Source organism: Mytilus galloprovincialis, chromosome 10 (assembly GCF_965363235.1).
Source record: "Mytilus galloprovincialis chromosome 10, xbMytGall1.hap1.1, whole genome shotgun sequence".
In the NCBI taxonomy this organism is placed as follows: Eukaryota; Metazoa; Mollusca; class Bivalvia; order Mytilida; family Mytilidae; genus Mytilus; species Mytilus galloprovincialis.
In genome coordinates, this window is record NC_134847.1 from 43,419,219 (window position 1) to 43,435,507 (window position 16,289).

The 16,289-nt window shown below is 31.3% G+C and overlaps 1 long non-coding RNA gene across 1 annotated transcript; it reads right to left on the reverse strand.

The window, feature by feature from the left end:
- Positions 1-8,792: 8,792 nt before the first annotated feature.
- Positions 8,793-15,940, reverse strand: LOC143049188 (uncharacterized). Its single transcript, XR_012970109.1, has 2 exons — positions 15,307-15,940; positions 8,793-9,434 (listed from the first exon to the last, which is right to left on the reverse strand). It is a non-coding gene; the product is annotated as an uncharacterized LOC143049188 (long non-coding RNA).
- Between the last annotated feature and the right edge of the window lie 349 nt (positions 15,941-16,289).

Below are 16,289 nucleotides of genomic sequence, written 5' to 3' on the forward strand. Positions count from 1 at the left end.
AGTCTTCCATGCAAATGCGACAAAAAAAGTAAAAGTATATCACATTTGCAATATTTATTGTACAAATTACATTACAACTGTACTCACAAAACTTTGTAATACTTCTCATAATAAATACATGTTGATTTAGCTTAGATATCAAATAGACATCACGTTGTTATTATTCAAATAAGGACACAAACTGCATAAACAATTTCCAACCGAATAACAAAATGCATTATGTTTTTATAAGTATGTCTCTGTTTATGCAATAAGATGTCCAGAAAATGTAGTAAATTTACTACCGTCACTGTGCACAGTGTAACCTCTCCTACCTCCAACAGAAACTCTGTCCCCTTTCTGTAGAGTAAATATAACATCAAACGTACCAGTCTTATAGCCATCACCCGTTACATAACTTCCTGCTGTATATTCATTATATTAATTGTGTTTGACATGGAGTTGGAGGTTTTACCATGCACAGACATGACAACTGCGGAAATGTGATATACACCTTGACGTGGAGCAGTAAATATCCCGGTACTTGTATCATATCCATTGCCTATGTTTGTCCAGACTTTCTCAAACTTTACATTTGTATTATATGCTATAGTCTGTGTGTCTTTGTTGTATAAGCTGAGAATGCCACAATAGTCCGTTTCTCAATCAATGCCTCATAATCTGTAGAAAGAAAAAATTGAGTGTATCTGAGTGAATAAGTTAAAAATGACACAGTGAATTCAAAATGAAATCAAAAAATATTTTTTTTATAAATGAAATCTGTAAACAGTAGTATGTTCAATATCATAAAAAAAACTGATTCATTGTTTGCTGTTTACAGAATTGATGTAAAAAATAAAATTCTTTTTTTTTAACTTTTGTTTTATGTTAGATATTCATTATTTTATAGTATGAAATCGTTGATAAAAGTGCTGATTTTAGTTTTACCTAAAAAAGGTCAAAATCAAGAAGTTGGTGAAAGTAAGTGAAATCAAAATACCATTTCTAGTCGTAATAACAGATTTGAACTATTTTCCTTTTGTCAGTGAAATAAGTATTTTAATATTACAAATACTATGTTGATTTGAGACCGTTATTTCATCTTGTACGGTTTTTGTCGAGCCTGCAAACTTTTGTTACAGAAAGCTCGACATAGGGATAGTGATCCGGCGGCGGCGGCGTTAGCTAACTTCTTAAAAGGTTTATATTTTAGAAGGTGAAAGACCTAGATGCTTCATACTTTGTATATAGATGCCTCATGTTACGAAGTTTCCGTCAGTCACATGTCCAATGTCCTTGACCTCATTTTCATGGTTCAGTGACCACTTGAAAAAAGTTCAGAATTTTTGTAATGTTGAATTCTCTCTTATTATAAGTAATAGGATAACTATATTTGGTCTGTGCGTACCTTGATGCCCGTCAGACAGTTTTCACTTGACCTCAACCTCATTTCATGGATCAGTGAACAAGGTTAAGTTTTGGTGGTCAAGTCCATATCTCAGATACTATAAGCAATAGGGCTAGTATATTTGGTGTATGGAAGGACTGGAAGGTGTACATGTCCAACTGGCAGGTGTCGTCTGGACCTTGACCTCATTTTCATGGTTCAGTGGTTATAGTTAAGTTTTTTGTGTTTTGGTCTGTTTTTCTCATACTTTATGCAATAGGTCTACTATATTTGTTGTATGGAATGATTGTAAGGTGTACATGTCTAGCGGGTAAATGTCATCTGACCTTGACCTCATTTTCATGGTTCAGTGGTGAAAGTTAAGTTTTTAAGTTTTTGGTCATTTTATCTAATATTATATGCCAAAGGTCAACTATATTTGGTGTATGGGAATATATTATGATCTATATGTCAGTCCCGCAGATTTTATTTGATCATGACCTCAATTGCACGGTTCATTGCACAGTGTTAAGTTTTTGTGTTTTGGTCTATTTTTCTTAAACTATAAGTAGTAGATCAACTATATTTGTTGTATGGAAGCTTTGTTAGCTGTACATGTCTGCCTGGCATGGTTCTTCTGACCTTGACCTCATTTTGATGGTTCATTGGTCTTTGTTAAGCTGTCTTTGTTAATGTTAAGTTTATGTGACAGTTGTAATAAAGCTTTATACTTAGGACTATCAACATAATATCAATGATTAGTAAAGAAGGCGAGACATTTCAGTGTGTGCACTCTTGTTATAAAATGGCGTGTGATGTAATAATTTTGGTAGATTGTGGCGATACCTTACACATGTAACAAAACCTTTAATTCGTATGTTTGAAATATAATTAGTATTCAGTATCTGTCTTTAAATCACAAGATTTAAATTAAATGAGTAAGGTAATTTTGAATAAGTATTGCACATATATTATGCCTTTACAAAAATCTCTCTTGGTAGTAATTCGCGTTGCAGATGATCAATAAAGGCAACAGTAGTATACCCTGTTCAAAATTCATGAATCGATAAGGAAAAACCAAAACCGGGTTACAAACACAAACTTAGGGAAACGTATCAAATATAAGAGGACTACGACACAACAGAAACACAACATTAAAATGTCCCACACACAGAAACGAAGTATAATACAACAATGGTCATTTCCCTGACTTGGTACAGGCCATTTAAAAAAACAAATGGTGGGTTGAACCTGGTTTTGTGGCATGCCAAACCCCCCGGCTTTAATGCGACAAATAGGACAAAAAATGTATATTTATTTGAAAACTGTATCGCTAGATATAGCCTTAATACTTAATTAAGATTTGTGAAACATTTCTGAAGGTCATTCACTGATATTATATACGAGATACATTTTACTTTCATGTCAAACATGTCAAAATGTGTATCAATTCCAAAACTAAAAAATTAGTTTTCATTAATAACATTCCTTATTTATTTAAAGGATACATATCAATTTTCGGCATACACGTAAAGATATATCTCGTTTGTATATGATTTCGATAGTTAAATGCAAGTTTTACTAAATATTATAATATTAACGTGTTTAAAAGACTTTAAATGACATGTTTTAATTATGTTTTTGTACTTTTAAGGTAGCACAATACAAAGTGTTTTTTTTACTTCAATTCTCCAACCTTTAAAATGCTGTTACTCTAAAGACTGCATATACATTAATAAAAGAGTAATATATAGATATATAAAAGATTAATCTTTTATTTGAATGCAATAATTTTGTTAATCATGTTAATGGCAAAATCTTGGTCAGTTCACTTGAATGAATTTAGCTCTTCCATCTCTATAACTAACTATACAGGAAATTTTAATAAAAACTTAATCAACACAGCAGGAGCTACAAAATGGTGTTTCAAATTATCGCTATCGTATTCCATTCTCTCATAAGTCTGTAATTAGTGTAAACATCCTTACCACATAAAGTAGATAATGTTTGATTAGGTGTAAAATTTGATCTATACATTCTATCCGAGATCTGAGACACACTTTTGTAGATAATGGCTCTAGAAACAATATATAATAAAATCAACCCTCATGGGGTATCCCTGAAGAAGATAATTACAATTAAAAGTGGAAATTTCCTTTAAAATTTTATAGACGCAATTAACATTATAATTGATTACATAATTGTTGTATGATACTAACATTGCACTAATTGTTTGAAAGACTCATCTGATAGCTATCCATAATACCTCTTTTATAAATTTTCAAGCGTTATAGAGAAAGTTACAACATTTTAAAACTGGGTAATTGTTAGTATAAAATCTTTGTATTGTGCTACCTTAATTGACTCACCAAAATTCTTTTGTTATGTTCTTGTATTTTCAATTGACTCAACATTTAGATTCTTTAAAATTGTCCCTCTCTATTTCAAGAATAAGGTCGCTTTCTCTCATTTTACCAAATATTTTCTAATTTCATAAAAAATTTTTAGAATGTAATTATCGAATGCTTGTTTTTACTATGCAAATATATGTGGAATAAGTTTTGATCATTGTTAAAGGCAGTACAATTACATATAGTTGGTAATTTCAATGTAAAATATATAAGATTGAAGATGAAACCCATTTTTTTCTTAACATGTGAAATAAGCAAACTTTTACGTAATAGCTTGACAAAAATATAAATAATATTCATAAAAAAATGTTCAAAAAAAGATAGATTACAACTGATTCTATCACCATTTGACAAATTGCAACTTATTGTTCGATTTATTAAATTCGGTTCAACTAACTAGGGTGGAAATACACACCTGCATAAAAGAGGGGCGAAAGATACCAGAGGGACAGTCAAACTCATAGATTGAAAAAAATGACAACGCCATGGCTAAAACAGAAACAGACAAACAGACAAATAATAGTACACAAGACAACAACTAAGAAAAACTAAAGACTAAGCAACACGAACCCCACCAAAACCTAGGGGTGATCTTAGGTGCTCCGGAAGGGTAAGCAAATCCCGCTCCTCATGTTGCACCCGTCGTGTTGCTCATGTAATTACAAACCCGGTTAATAGTCTAACTCGGTAGGTCACATTCGTGATGAAAAGGGATGTGGATTGTAGTTTCGACATAAGGAACATATCCGGTATCATCTATGAAACGGTTAAACCATGACAGTCAACCAACTTGTGATGACGTCCGCAAAATTTACGAAGGGATGATTGCAACTGCACCGTTGGGCACAGTTGGTTCCCATTGAGTTCAGACAGTCTGTTTAAAAACATGCCCTCTAAACGTAACAAATATGTTGTCCAAAAAAATAATTCCAAAAGATGGCAAGCAAACATCCTTAACAGCCCGTCAATACCATGTTTAATAACTTGACGTCCTATTTTATTTTAGCTTTTATAATATGTATAAGAATACGTTTGTAAACCAAGAGAATCAGTTATATATTTTTAAACTAGTTCTCTCTTGGTATCAAAATCATAAAGTTAATAAAACAGTTCCTCTTTTGAATATCGAAAAGCCTGACAATTTTTTTCTTAATCAGCACTTATTTGCTGTAACAAAATGTTAGATATTATTATAAATTAAGGAATGTATCTCCCTCATGCAATGCTCTGATTTCTTTCACAGATTAGGCTATACTTTTTGGACCTTTTTGATTATAGCTCTTCATCTTTTATATAAGCTTTGTATTTTAAGTATTTTGGCCACGAGCATCACTGAAGAGACATGTATTGTCGAAATGCGTATCTGGTGCAGGAAAATTGGTACCGTTAATGTTATTACTTGCATGTTAAATGTTAGAAATTGATATATACACGGACTGTTGGAGAATGGCTAAATTTTTCATTAGAGACATTGGCTAATCTGTTACCGTGACATAACAACCATAACTAGTAGAACCCGATTTACTGACCCTTTTAGAATGCACGATTTCCTTCTATATTTTCGCGAAGATTGTGTGACTTGCATCATCTTTTTTGGAAAAAAAATATAAAGAATACCTCGAAAAATTATTCTGAATGCAATACATAGAATAGGAAAAAATGTGATACAGTCGACTCTCGTTATCTCGAAGTCAGCCGGACCAGAGAATTATTTCAAGATACACGTAGTTCGACTCAAACGAAAACCGGAAGTTTGACAGAACAAGGGACACAACTCTTGCTTGGCTTGGTAAAGCTAAAATAAATCCGGGTGAATATGGGAAGGGGATCGATATTCTGATATCAGATTGATGTATTTGTATGTCATGGTCTTTCATTATGTTTTATCACACTCTTCCTTTTCGAAAGAAAATACAACAAGATTAAAGACGCCGATTGAGTATTTTTGAGGTGATCATGAACGGAAATCATAATCCTTACTTTATGCACACCCAAGCTCATTAGTGTAAATCACAATTAATTGTTTTGTAAACATTTTAAATACTTTTTCATGAACATTGACAATGTACCACTAATTAATTATAAAAAATCTATAAAAGATAATCTTAGGTAAACACTCGTGGAAATAGCATGTCATAAATCAATACAGTGGTCAGTGACTGGAAATTTAATTACATGTATCACCCCGTATAACCCCGATACAAATGAATCCGGACGTTGACGCGTTCGAAGCGATAAACAGGACAACATTTGGTATGACAACAATTTCGAATGTCTCTCTAGAACTTATTTGAGTATATATAAATATGTCAATGTGCATGTTAGTTTATTTATTCAATTTTACAGTTGTTGTTAGTTTTAGATATTGCATAGAACGTTTGATAAAACTGCTAGATGCAAAACGCACAGACATGGTGCAATTTTGGTGCAATTTCATACGTTTTATGAGGTAAACAATGCTGAATATCTTTTCGTGCATACACCTTTGCATATTAATACCTTAAACAATAATAAATAACTACGTTGAATTACTACGTGTCTTCAAATGTTCCCTATAACTTAGAATAAACGCAATATCATACTTAATAAATTTTCTCTTACTGTATTGTTCGTTCAATCAACTGTGTCGCGTTCGTTGTGCGTTTTTATATAATCACTGTACAGTTCGTTGACAAAAACCGTCACAAATCACTTTCTTGTCAAGGTATTTGAGATGGTGTCGGCGACCATTTTTCTGTATTTTATTGTAAATGTTTATCTGTTAACTTAGTCAAAGCAGTTTAACTTAAACTATCTGTCATCCAAAGCCAAAATTGCAATATTTAACCAGCGTGTCATCTGATGGGAATGCTTCTTTTGAAAATTGGGACTTTCAACGGTATTCCAGATGATATGAACGGTTGATAAATATATTCCAGTAGAAATAAAGTTTCAAAAAGTATAGTACAGTCAATAAAATTTTAATGACTTACTTTTCCCAATTTGAGACTCTTCCAAATGCCGATTTTGGTCCAAATTCGCCTAGACGAAAGCAGACATAGGAACTCGTTGAACTTAATTTGCCGAATGCCATAGATGGCATTTCAACTGCTTTATTTTTTTTAATTTTTTTTTAATATATAAATCTTTGTAGATGTGATGCGGTGGCCAGTGAGACAACTTTCCACCAAAGTTTAAATGAAGTGGGTGTATAAAGCAATTATAATAGTCCAATGTACAACATTTAACAATGAGGAAAACCTATACCATAAAGTCGGCTAAAAAAAGTCCCCGATATAAAAAAAAATTAGAACGATAAAACTAACAGTTATATTTTTATAACTTATGAATTATGTATTAAAGTAGAAGAAAAAATGACAGATATTTATAATTAATGTACTATTAATGGGAATATAATATCCAATGTCTTGTGTAAAGAGAGAACTACGCTAACTACACTGTACGAACCCCAGCAAAAACTTTATGAGGGGTCCATAAATGACCTGTTGAAAGACAACATTCGTGTCCTTATTCAATATACCTCATTTTATCAAGTGGCAGTCCAAACTTCCCTAACGTAATTCCGGAGGGCCTCCTTCCAGGACCTACATGTAGTATATGTGTTGCTACTTTGTGCTTATCTTGAACATGCATGACATATTTGCAAGTGAACGTTAAGCAAATAACAATCAGCCATTACTTACGCGTGTCGTAAACAAATAAAAGGGTCCAGAAATTGTTCAGTACCAACTGTGAAACGTTTCATTTTTTATTAATAACTATTAAGACATGAAATAAGAAACACAGCAAATGTCTAAGGTTAGGTTGATGATTGATGCTTTGCTCATCTGCATAATTTACCCATGACGCCAAGGGTAACTGGGGAATATAAATATGGTCCCTTTGATCTTCTCAGAAATAAATACAAATTTGAATGAAATCCATATGGGTGGGTATAGACTTTAAGGTGCTTATAATAACCAGAATGACCAATCATTTAGATTTTGGCACCACAGTAGAAAGACTAATATTCGAGAAAAATAAGCATAATCTTTATACCTTAAAAATTAAACAATTAATCTTCACATAAAAGTAACTATTACTATTGATGGCTATCAGTTACATGTTTATTGTATACACATATTCTTTAGCCTTAAAAGGGTAAAACAAATTTCACATGTGTAGTTGAAAAATTCTTTGCACAATTATAACTATAAAATTTAGTTCTAGTAAAACCCGTAGAAGTCAATGTCACAGTGATATATTAGAACATTATGTATTATTTAAAGCAGTATTATCATCATAGTAATAGTTTAGTGATAAATATTTTCATTTTTACGGCTTAAAGACAGATCGCAATGGTTAGTTAGATCTGCTTACCCTTCCGGAGCACCTGATATTACCCCCAGGTTTTGGTGGGGTTCGTCTTGCTTAGTCTTTAGCTATATATATATTTTGTATTGTGTACTATTATTTGTCTGTTTGTCTTTTTTTTTTAGCCATGGTGTTGTCAGTTTATTTTCGATCTATGAGTTTGATTGTCCCTTTAGTATCTTTCGCCCCTCCTTTACATCGGAATCTTATTGTAATTCCACAGTCTTCTATATCAGAAAATGTATGTTCCAAATAAGGAATATGAATAAAGACAACAGTATATCACTGTTCGAAATTTATAAACCGATTGAGAAAAATAAATCCGGGTTACAAATTAAAACTGAGGGAAACACATCAAATATAAGAGTACTACGACACAACAAAAACACAACATCAAAATGTTACACACACAGAAACGAACTATAATATAACACTGGCCATTATCCTGACTTGGTACAGGACAATTTAAGAAAAAAAAGTGGGTTGAACCTGGTTTTGTGGAATGCCAAACCTCCAAATATGACAGATTTTATCCATTCTTTTGATGTGTTTGAGCTTTTGAATTTGCCATATGATAAGGGACTTTCAGCTTTGAATTTTCCCAGGAGTTCAGTATTTTTGTGGTTTTACTTTTTTCCTTGCACATACCACTAAGACAGTAAAAGTATATCACATTTGCTATATTTAGTGTGTACATTACATTATTGGGTGGTGATTGAGTGTATTTCACTCAACTGCACTCACATACTTTATAAGAATGCTCATTAGAGAGGTTATTCAGCTTAGATATCAAATAGATATCACGTTCTCTTTATTGACATTGTCAAACAGAATGCATAAACAATGTCCAACTGAACATCTTAATTCATTTTGCTTTGTAAGTGTGTCTGTTTATGCGATAAGATGTCCAGAAAATGTAGTATACATATCACTGTCACTGTACACAGTATTACTACTACTTCGACATCCAACAGATATTGTGTCATCTTTCTGTAGATTCAATACAACATCAAATGTACCAGTCTTATAGCCATCACCCGTTACATAACTTCCTGCTATATATTCATTATTGTGTTTGAGTGAGAGAAAAATGAATACACCACTTTGAGACATAACAACTGCGGTAATGTGATAGACGCCTTGACGTGGTGCAGTAAATATTCCGGTACTTGGATTATAACCATTCCCTATGTTAGTCCTGATCTTCTCAAACTTGATATTTGTATTACGTGTTATAGTCTGTTGTTTTGTTGTGTAAGCTGAGAATGCCACAATGGTCCGTTTCTCCATTATTGTCTCATAATCTGTAAATAAAAATTTAGATATATAGAATTTAGTCAAGAGATGCTATAAATGTATTAATGGATTTATAATAAAAAATTGAAATCCATAAAGAATGTATTTCATAAGAAATATGTAATCAGGTGCATGAACAATAATATAAAAAGAAATGCAGAATCAAGGTTAGAACAACTAGCCTTTTTTTTTATTAAATGTCAGATCTTTTATACTTTCAAATGTTTTAAACAGATATGTTCTGTTCATTCTTGCTTATTTCATGCAAAGGATAAACATTGAAAATGTGATGAAACTATATGCAATCAAAATATAATTAGAAGTCTAAATAAACTGTTTAGCAATTTTTCTTTTTTGTTTGTGAAAAACAAGTTATTTTATATGTTATTCACATGATACACGCTATTGTTGATTCGATATTATTATTCCAGATTGTACGGTATTCGTTAAATTTCAAGCGATGTGATAATTTTAGGTGTCTCTGTTTCTATGTCTCTCTGCTTTGTATCGATCTGAGAAGTTAAGGCCTTTTTCAACTTATTTTTTAGTTGCTTTTCATGTTATTCTGTTACACCACTGTCCTAGATTAGGGGAAGGGTTTGGCGCAGCAAACATGTTTAACTCCTAAACATTCTGTATGTACCTGTCCCTAGTCAGGAGTCTGCTTTTCATTGGTATCATATTTTTATTTTTATTTATTTTTTTTTTTTTTGTATTAATGTCTTTCATGCCGTTAGTTTTATTTGTTTCAAATTTGTTCGGGGCATTCATAAGCAGACTTTGTAGTATAAGTTTTGATTATTGTTGAAGGCAGTTTTGTGACATATAGTTATTATTTTCAATGTCATTTTGTCTTCTGGTAGAGAGTTGTCTCATTGGTTATCATACCACATATTTTTATTCTTATATTTATAGTCAAAATATGCATATTTGTATTTCGTTCATTTTTTTATACCAATAAGGCCGTTATTTTTTCTCGTTTGAATTGTTTTACATTGTGTTATCGGGGCCTTTTATAGCTAACTATGCGGTATGGGCTTTGCTCATTGTTGAAGGCCGTACGGTAAACTATATATATAGTTATTAATGTCTGTGTCATTTTGGTCTCTTGTGGACAGTTGTCTCATTGGAAATCATACCACATCTTCTTTTTTTATATTCGATAATTACATTCTACAATTTTTATTTGAAATTAAAACATATTTGGTAAAATTCGAGTAACATGACTAAGCGACCTTATTCTTGAAATAGATAGGGGTCAATATGAAAGTATCTAAAAAAAGAAACTAAAGTTTGTAAATATTATATTTATAAGATTTCTGATTTATTTCTAAATTCCAAAATCTAGTATTCATGTTCAATCTTTCACAAACCGCTGACATATATGTAGAAATATATGTCTTGAGTATGTCATTTTAAGAGTTTAATGCATTGTTTAGTTAACTGCTAGTAGTCTGTTGTTATTTATGTATTATTGTCATTTTGTTTATTTTCTTTGGTTACATCTTCTGACATCAGACTCGGACTTCTCTTGAACTGAATTTTAATGTGCGTATTGTTATGCGTTTACTTTTCTCCATTGGCTAGAGGTATAGGGGGAGGGTTGAGATCTCACAAACATGTTTAACCCCGCCGCATTTTTGCGCCTGTCCCAAGTCAGGAGCCTCTGGCCTTTGTTAGTCTTGTATTATTTTAATTTTAGTTTCTTGTGTACAAATTGGAAATTAGTATGGCGTTCATTATCACTGAACTAGTATATATTTGTTTAGGGGCCAGTTGAAGGACGCCTCCGGGTGCGGGAATTTCTCGCTACATTGAGGACCTGTTGGTAACCTTCTGCTGTTGTTTTTTTCTATGGTCGGGTTGTTGTCTCTTTGGCACATTCCCCATTTCCATTCTCAATTTTATTTATATATAAGAAACATTTTAAATTATAGGAAAACTATGCAAAACTGTCAAAGTGAATGAACCATGATTTAGAGAGACAAATAAAATTAATATTCATGGAGATGAGATATAATATAAATATAACTGGCTCACAATCAGTTGCAAAATCAAAAACGTTTATAAATCATTGATTTTTTTTGGTAAATACATTTACTAAGAATTTATATCCCTGGAACAGATTTACTTGATTGCACTATATATGACATAACTTTTCGGAATTTTGGAACCGTTTAATTTCGTTCTTTCTTTGACCTTTTAACATTGCTTGAGTCTCTGGTCAGTCTTTTATGGGCTAAACGCGCATCTGGTGACACTGAAATTTTAACTCTGACATGTACAGATAAGATAAGATAAGACATTTTTATTCCAATTAAAGGGCCCATGAAGAGCAAAGCAATTTATTACAATGATTTTTATAATTGTTACAATAATGTTGACACAAATCATAAATATGAATTTAACTATTTCTTAGATGTTGATCTACAACCAGATCAGAGCCATATACATAAAAAAAAAGGCATATCAATATATCTATTGTTAACAGGCAAATATTCTCAAAGTGTTAAATAAAACAATATCTATACTATATTCATAGTTTTCTCAGTTCCAAACAATTATTAATATGAAAAGCAATATTTTTCAATACCTCTAGGTTTTTCTTGAATGAAAAGCCAGTTAAATTTGGCACGTATGCTTAACTTTTCAAAATTTTTACAACCTATTGAAATATTATCATAAAATTCTTTTCTTAAACAGTTATAAAGGGGACACTGACATATAAAATGTTCTTCATCTTCAACTTTATCTAAGGTTCTTTTTTTTACATAATCTTTGTGATTTATCCATATAGGTTTTAGCATATCTATCTGTCTCTACTTTTAGGGGATGTGCACTTATTCTGATCTTGCACAGTGCTTGTCTATCTTTAAATTCTTTTAATTGCAGATATTTTTCTGTACCAAATAAAAGTTTAATTAAAAACTAGGTCAAGAGTTTAACTCTACCTGATTTAACAGTATTTTCTCTAAATTCTTTTCAATGATTATGAAAACTTGTACATAATTTATTCTTAACTATAGTACATAAACGGCCAACACTTACATTTAAGTTAGGTAAGTCTAGTTCTGTCATTAAATAGTCAATACTAGAAAACCATGTAGTGATATTGTTTGCATGTTACTTTTTATTACAAATATATGCATCATATAATAAACCATCCTTTGTGTTCTCTAACCTATGAGCATATTTTAACATTGCCAATAAAATAGAAAAATATACAGGAAATCGTCCTAATTCAGACATAACAGCAAACTTACTTGCTTTTCTGTTAACCCCAAGAATATATTTCATGAATTTTGTGTGCGACTTTTCAGATATGTCTTTTGAATAAACCTTTTCTAAAATATAATCATTATTCTTCTTACATGCCACTGAAGTGGTTGAAAACATTCCCTATATTTCACTGCCATACATTAGAATAGGTTTAATTGTATGGTCATAAAGGTGCAATAAAGTTGAGGCACTACGATTTAATGATGCTAGGCATTGTTGTAATCCAAAACAAGCTTTCATAGATTTCTTGTATAGCTCATCTGTACACTGTGTAAATTTACCACTAGATACAAAAGTAATTCCTAGGTACTTATAACATTTTACACTCTCAAGCTGTTGCCCATTAAAATACACTCGGCAATCAACATGTTTTCCCGGTTTGTTAAAAATTAAAACTTTCGTTTTATTAAGGTTTACATTTAAACACAATTTTGAGCAATATAATTCTAACTTATCCATTCTCTATGGAAACCATGTTGTGTTTCAGAAAAAATAACAATGTCATCTGCATACATAAGACAATCAATTTTGTTGTCATTTAGATCAACAGGGTCAGTACATGATGGAAAAAATCTGGCATATCATTTATAAACAATTTGAAAATATTTGGGCTTAAGGTAGCACAATACAAAGATTTTTTTACTTCCAATCACTAACCTTTGAAATGCTGTAACAACTTTCTTATGAATGCATAAAAAATAATAAAAGAGGTATATATAGATAAATAAAAGATTAATCTTTTAAATGAATGCAATATTTTCATTATGCAATTATTATGTAATCAATTATTATGTAATTAGCGGCAAAATCTGGGTAAGTTAACTTGAATGAATTTAGCTCTATCATCTCTTTAACTATACAGAAAATTTTAACGAAATCTTAATCAACACATCATGGGCTTCAAAAGAATGTCTCAGATTGTCTCTGTGGTATTCCATTCTCTCATAAATCTCTAATTAGTGTAAACATCCTAACCACATAAAAGAAGATAATGTTTAATTAGGTGTAAAATTTGTTCTATACATTCTATCTGAAATCTGAGACAATCTTTTGTAGATAATGGCCATAGGAACAACATATATTAAAATCAACCCTCTAGGGATATCTATGCAGAATTTAATTTCATTTGAAAGTGAAAATTTGGTGAAACATATTTTAGACACAGTTAACATTATAATTGGTTACATAATTGTTGCATAATACTAACATTGCATGTATTTGAAAGAGTAATCTGTTAGCCATCCAAAACTACTACTTTTATAAATTTTTAAGCATTATTTAGAAAGTTACAGCATTTTTAAACTTGGGAGTTGGAGTTGTATTGTGTTACCTTAATACACTGCCCTGTCTAACTCCCATAAAAAATCTAAAGATAGGGGTTAATTCATTTTTAATTTTTACACATAGTTTATTTTTACTATACATATCTTTGATAATAGAATAAAATTTGCCTGTTATATTTAGTTTTAAAAGTTTATATTTTATGCCTGCATGTATAACAGTATCAAATGCTTTTTTAAGGTCGACAAAGCAAGCGAACAATTTTTCACCTTTCTTTTTGTTAATGTATAATATTTGTCGATTAGGGTTTTTAAAACAAACATATGATCAGGAGTCCTTGATTTTTTACTAAAACCCAATTTGCGATTTACTTATTATATTTTTTTCTTCTAAAAATTTATCTAACCTTTTATTCAAAATAGAGTTGAATAATTTACCAAGGCAGGAATTAATTGCAATACCACGGTAATTTTCTGGTTTGCTTGGGTTACCGCTTTTAAAAAATTGGTGACAAATATGCGGATGACCACTGTGTAGTATATTGACCTGAAGACAGCACTACATTGAAGAGTCTTTGAAGCAGAGGATTTAATATAGAGGAATCAGCTTTCAACATTTCAACAGGAATTTCATATAGTCCACATGCTTTTTCACTTTTTAATTTAGATATTGAATCTGAAATTTCTTTTACTGAAATTCTGTAATCTAAGTCACAAAAACTTTTATTTTTTTCCATATTTTCTCCTAGAGCATTTATCTCATTTAATATTATTAGAAAGTATTTTATTAAGATCTGAATAATAATTTACCCATTCATCTGGATCAACAGATTGTGCATTATTATTTTTTGTTGATTCTTTTAATGAATTAACTAACTTCCAGTATTAAATATCAGCTGTATTTGTACGGGGGTCGAAACAGGTGTAATAGCTCGCTAAAAGCTCGCATACACCTTGCTTTCTAGCCTCGTACAAATACAGCTGATATTTTAAGACACTTAACAGTTATTGTCTATGTACCTGATGTACGGACTGTTGAACAATTGGTAAGTGTTGCAATAGAGACGTTCGCTAATCAGTAACAGTGACATAACGACCATAACTAGTGGAACCTGATTTACTAATCCTTTTACAATTTTAGAATACACGATTTCCTTCTTTATATTGGCGAAGCCTGTGTAGCTAGCGTCATCTTTTGTCGGGAAAAACTATAAAGAATACCTTGACAAATTATTCTGAATTCATTACATAAACAGGAAAAATTCTAATATGTTCAAAGGAAATAAAAGAGAAAATCACGATATTTCTAAGTGAATCCTACCTTTCTGTTGCTTCGCAATCAGTTCGTTAATCGATTTATCGGAGGAGAGTCTAAACTTTTCCAGGATCAGATCGAATGATTTGTTGAATCGGTTTTGGTCTTGGTGAAGTGTATTCTGCATTAGTTCTAGAGCAGTTTCCCTGTTTTTTTCGGCATTACTAACTTCTTCTAGTTTTGATGACAGAGATTTTAAAAAAGTATTTATCTGTTCTCCGTGAAATTTAGTGTCATTTTTCGTCTGAAATTTGAAGCGGTCGATAATTTCCTGGTATGAATCATTCAATCGTGATTGTTCCTGTATTTGGTTTTCTTGCATTGTTTCTACAAATATCTCTGTTCGTTTTATTGCTTCTTCCATTTTATCCAATTGAGAGGAAAACGCCTCTTCCCACTTTTTCAATTTTATGTCATTCAACTGCAATTTATGTTCGAATCGTACAAGTTTTTCCAGTAATTTTTCTTCAAAATCAAATTTTGAACATGAAAATAAAGATTCGGAATCGGATCCAACGGAACTAGATACAGACACAACAATTGATAGACTTACAAAAAAGACATCGAGGAGCAACATTTTTGCTCTTATTTCTTTCAAAAGAAAGCATGTGATTTAAAATGTGACGACACAAATACACTTTCTACGTTTTCATTCCAACATGTTCAAATCGAAATGTTTTCATACAAGCGTTTATTCTCACGATATAAAATTTCCAGACATCTGTTTATAAGTTTTAATCGTTTATATATATCAACGCCTACAATCCTTAACACGACAGAGAACTAGAATTTGGTCATGTTTTTAAATGTCGTTTTTTGATTCGTTTTATTTCCTTTTATTATAAAAATATACAATCCTAGAAATTTTCACAAAGACATAACGGCTTATAACTGGACAGGCAATAGCTTACTTAAAAGCTAACAGTCCCAAATATAAAAATATTTTCTTATTTAAATAATTAACTTACCCTTCCGGAGTACCTGAGATC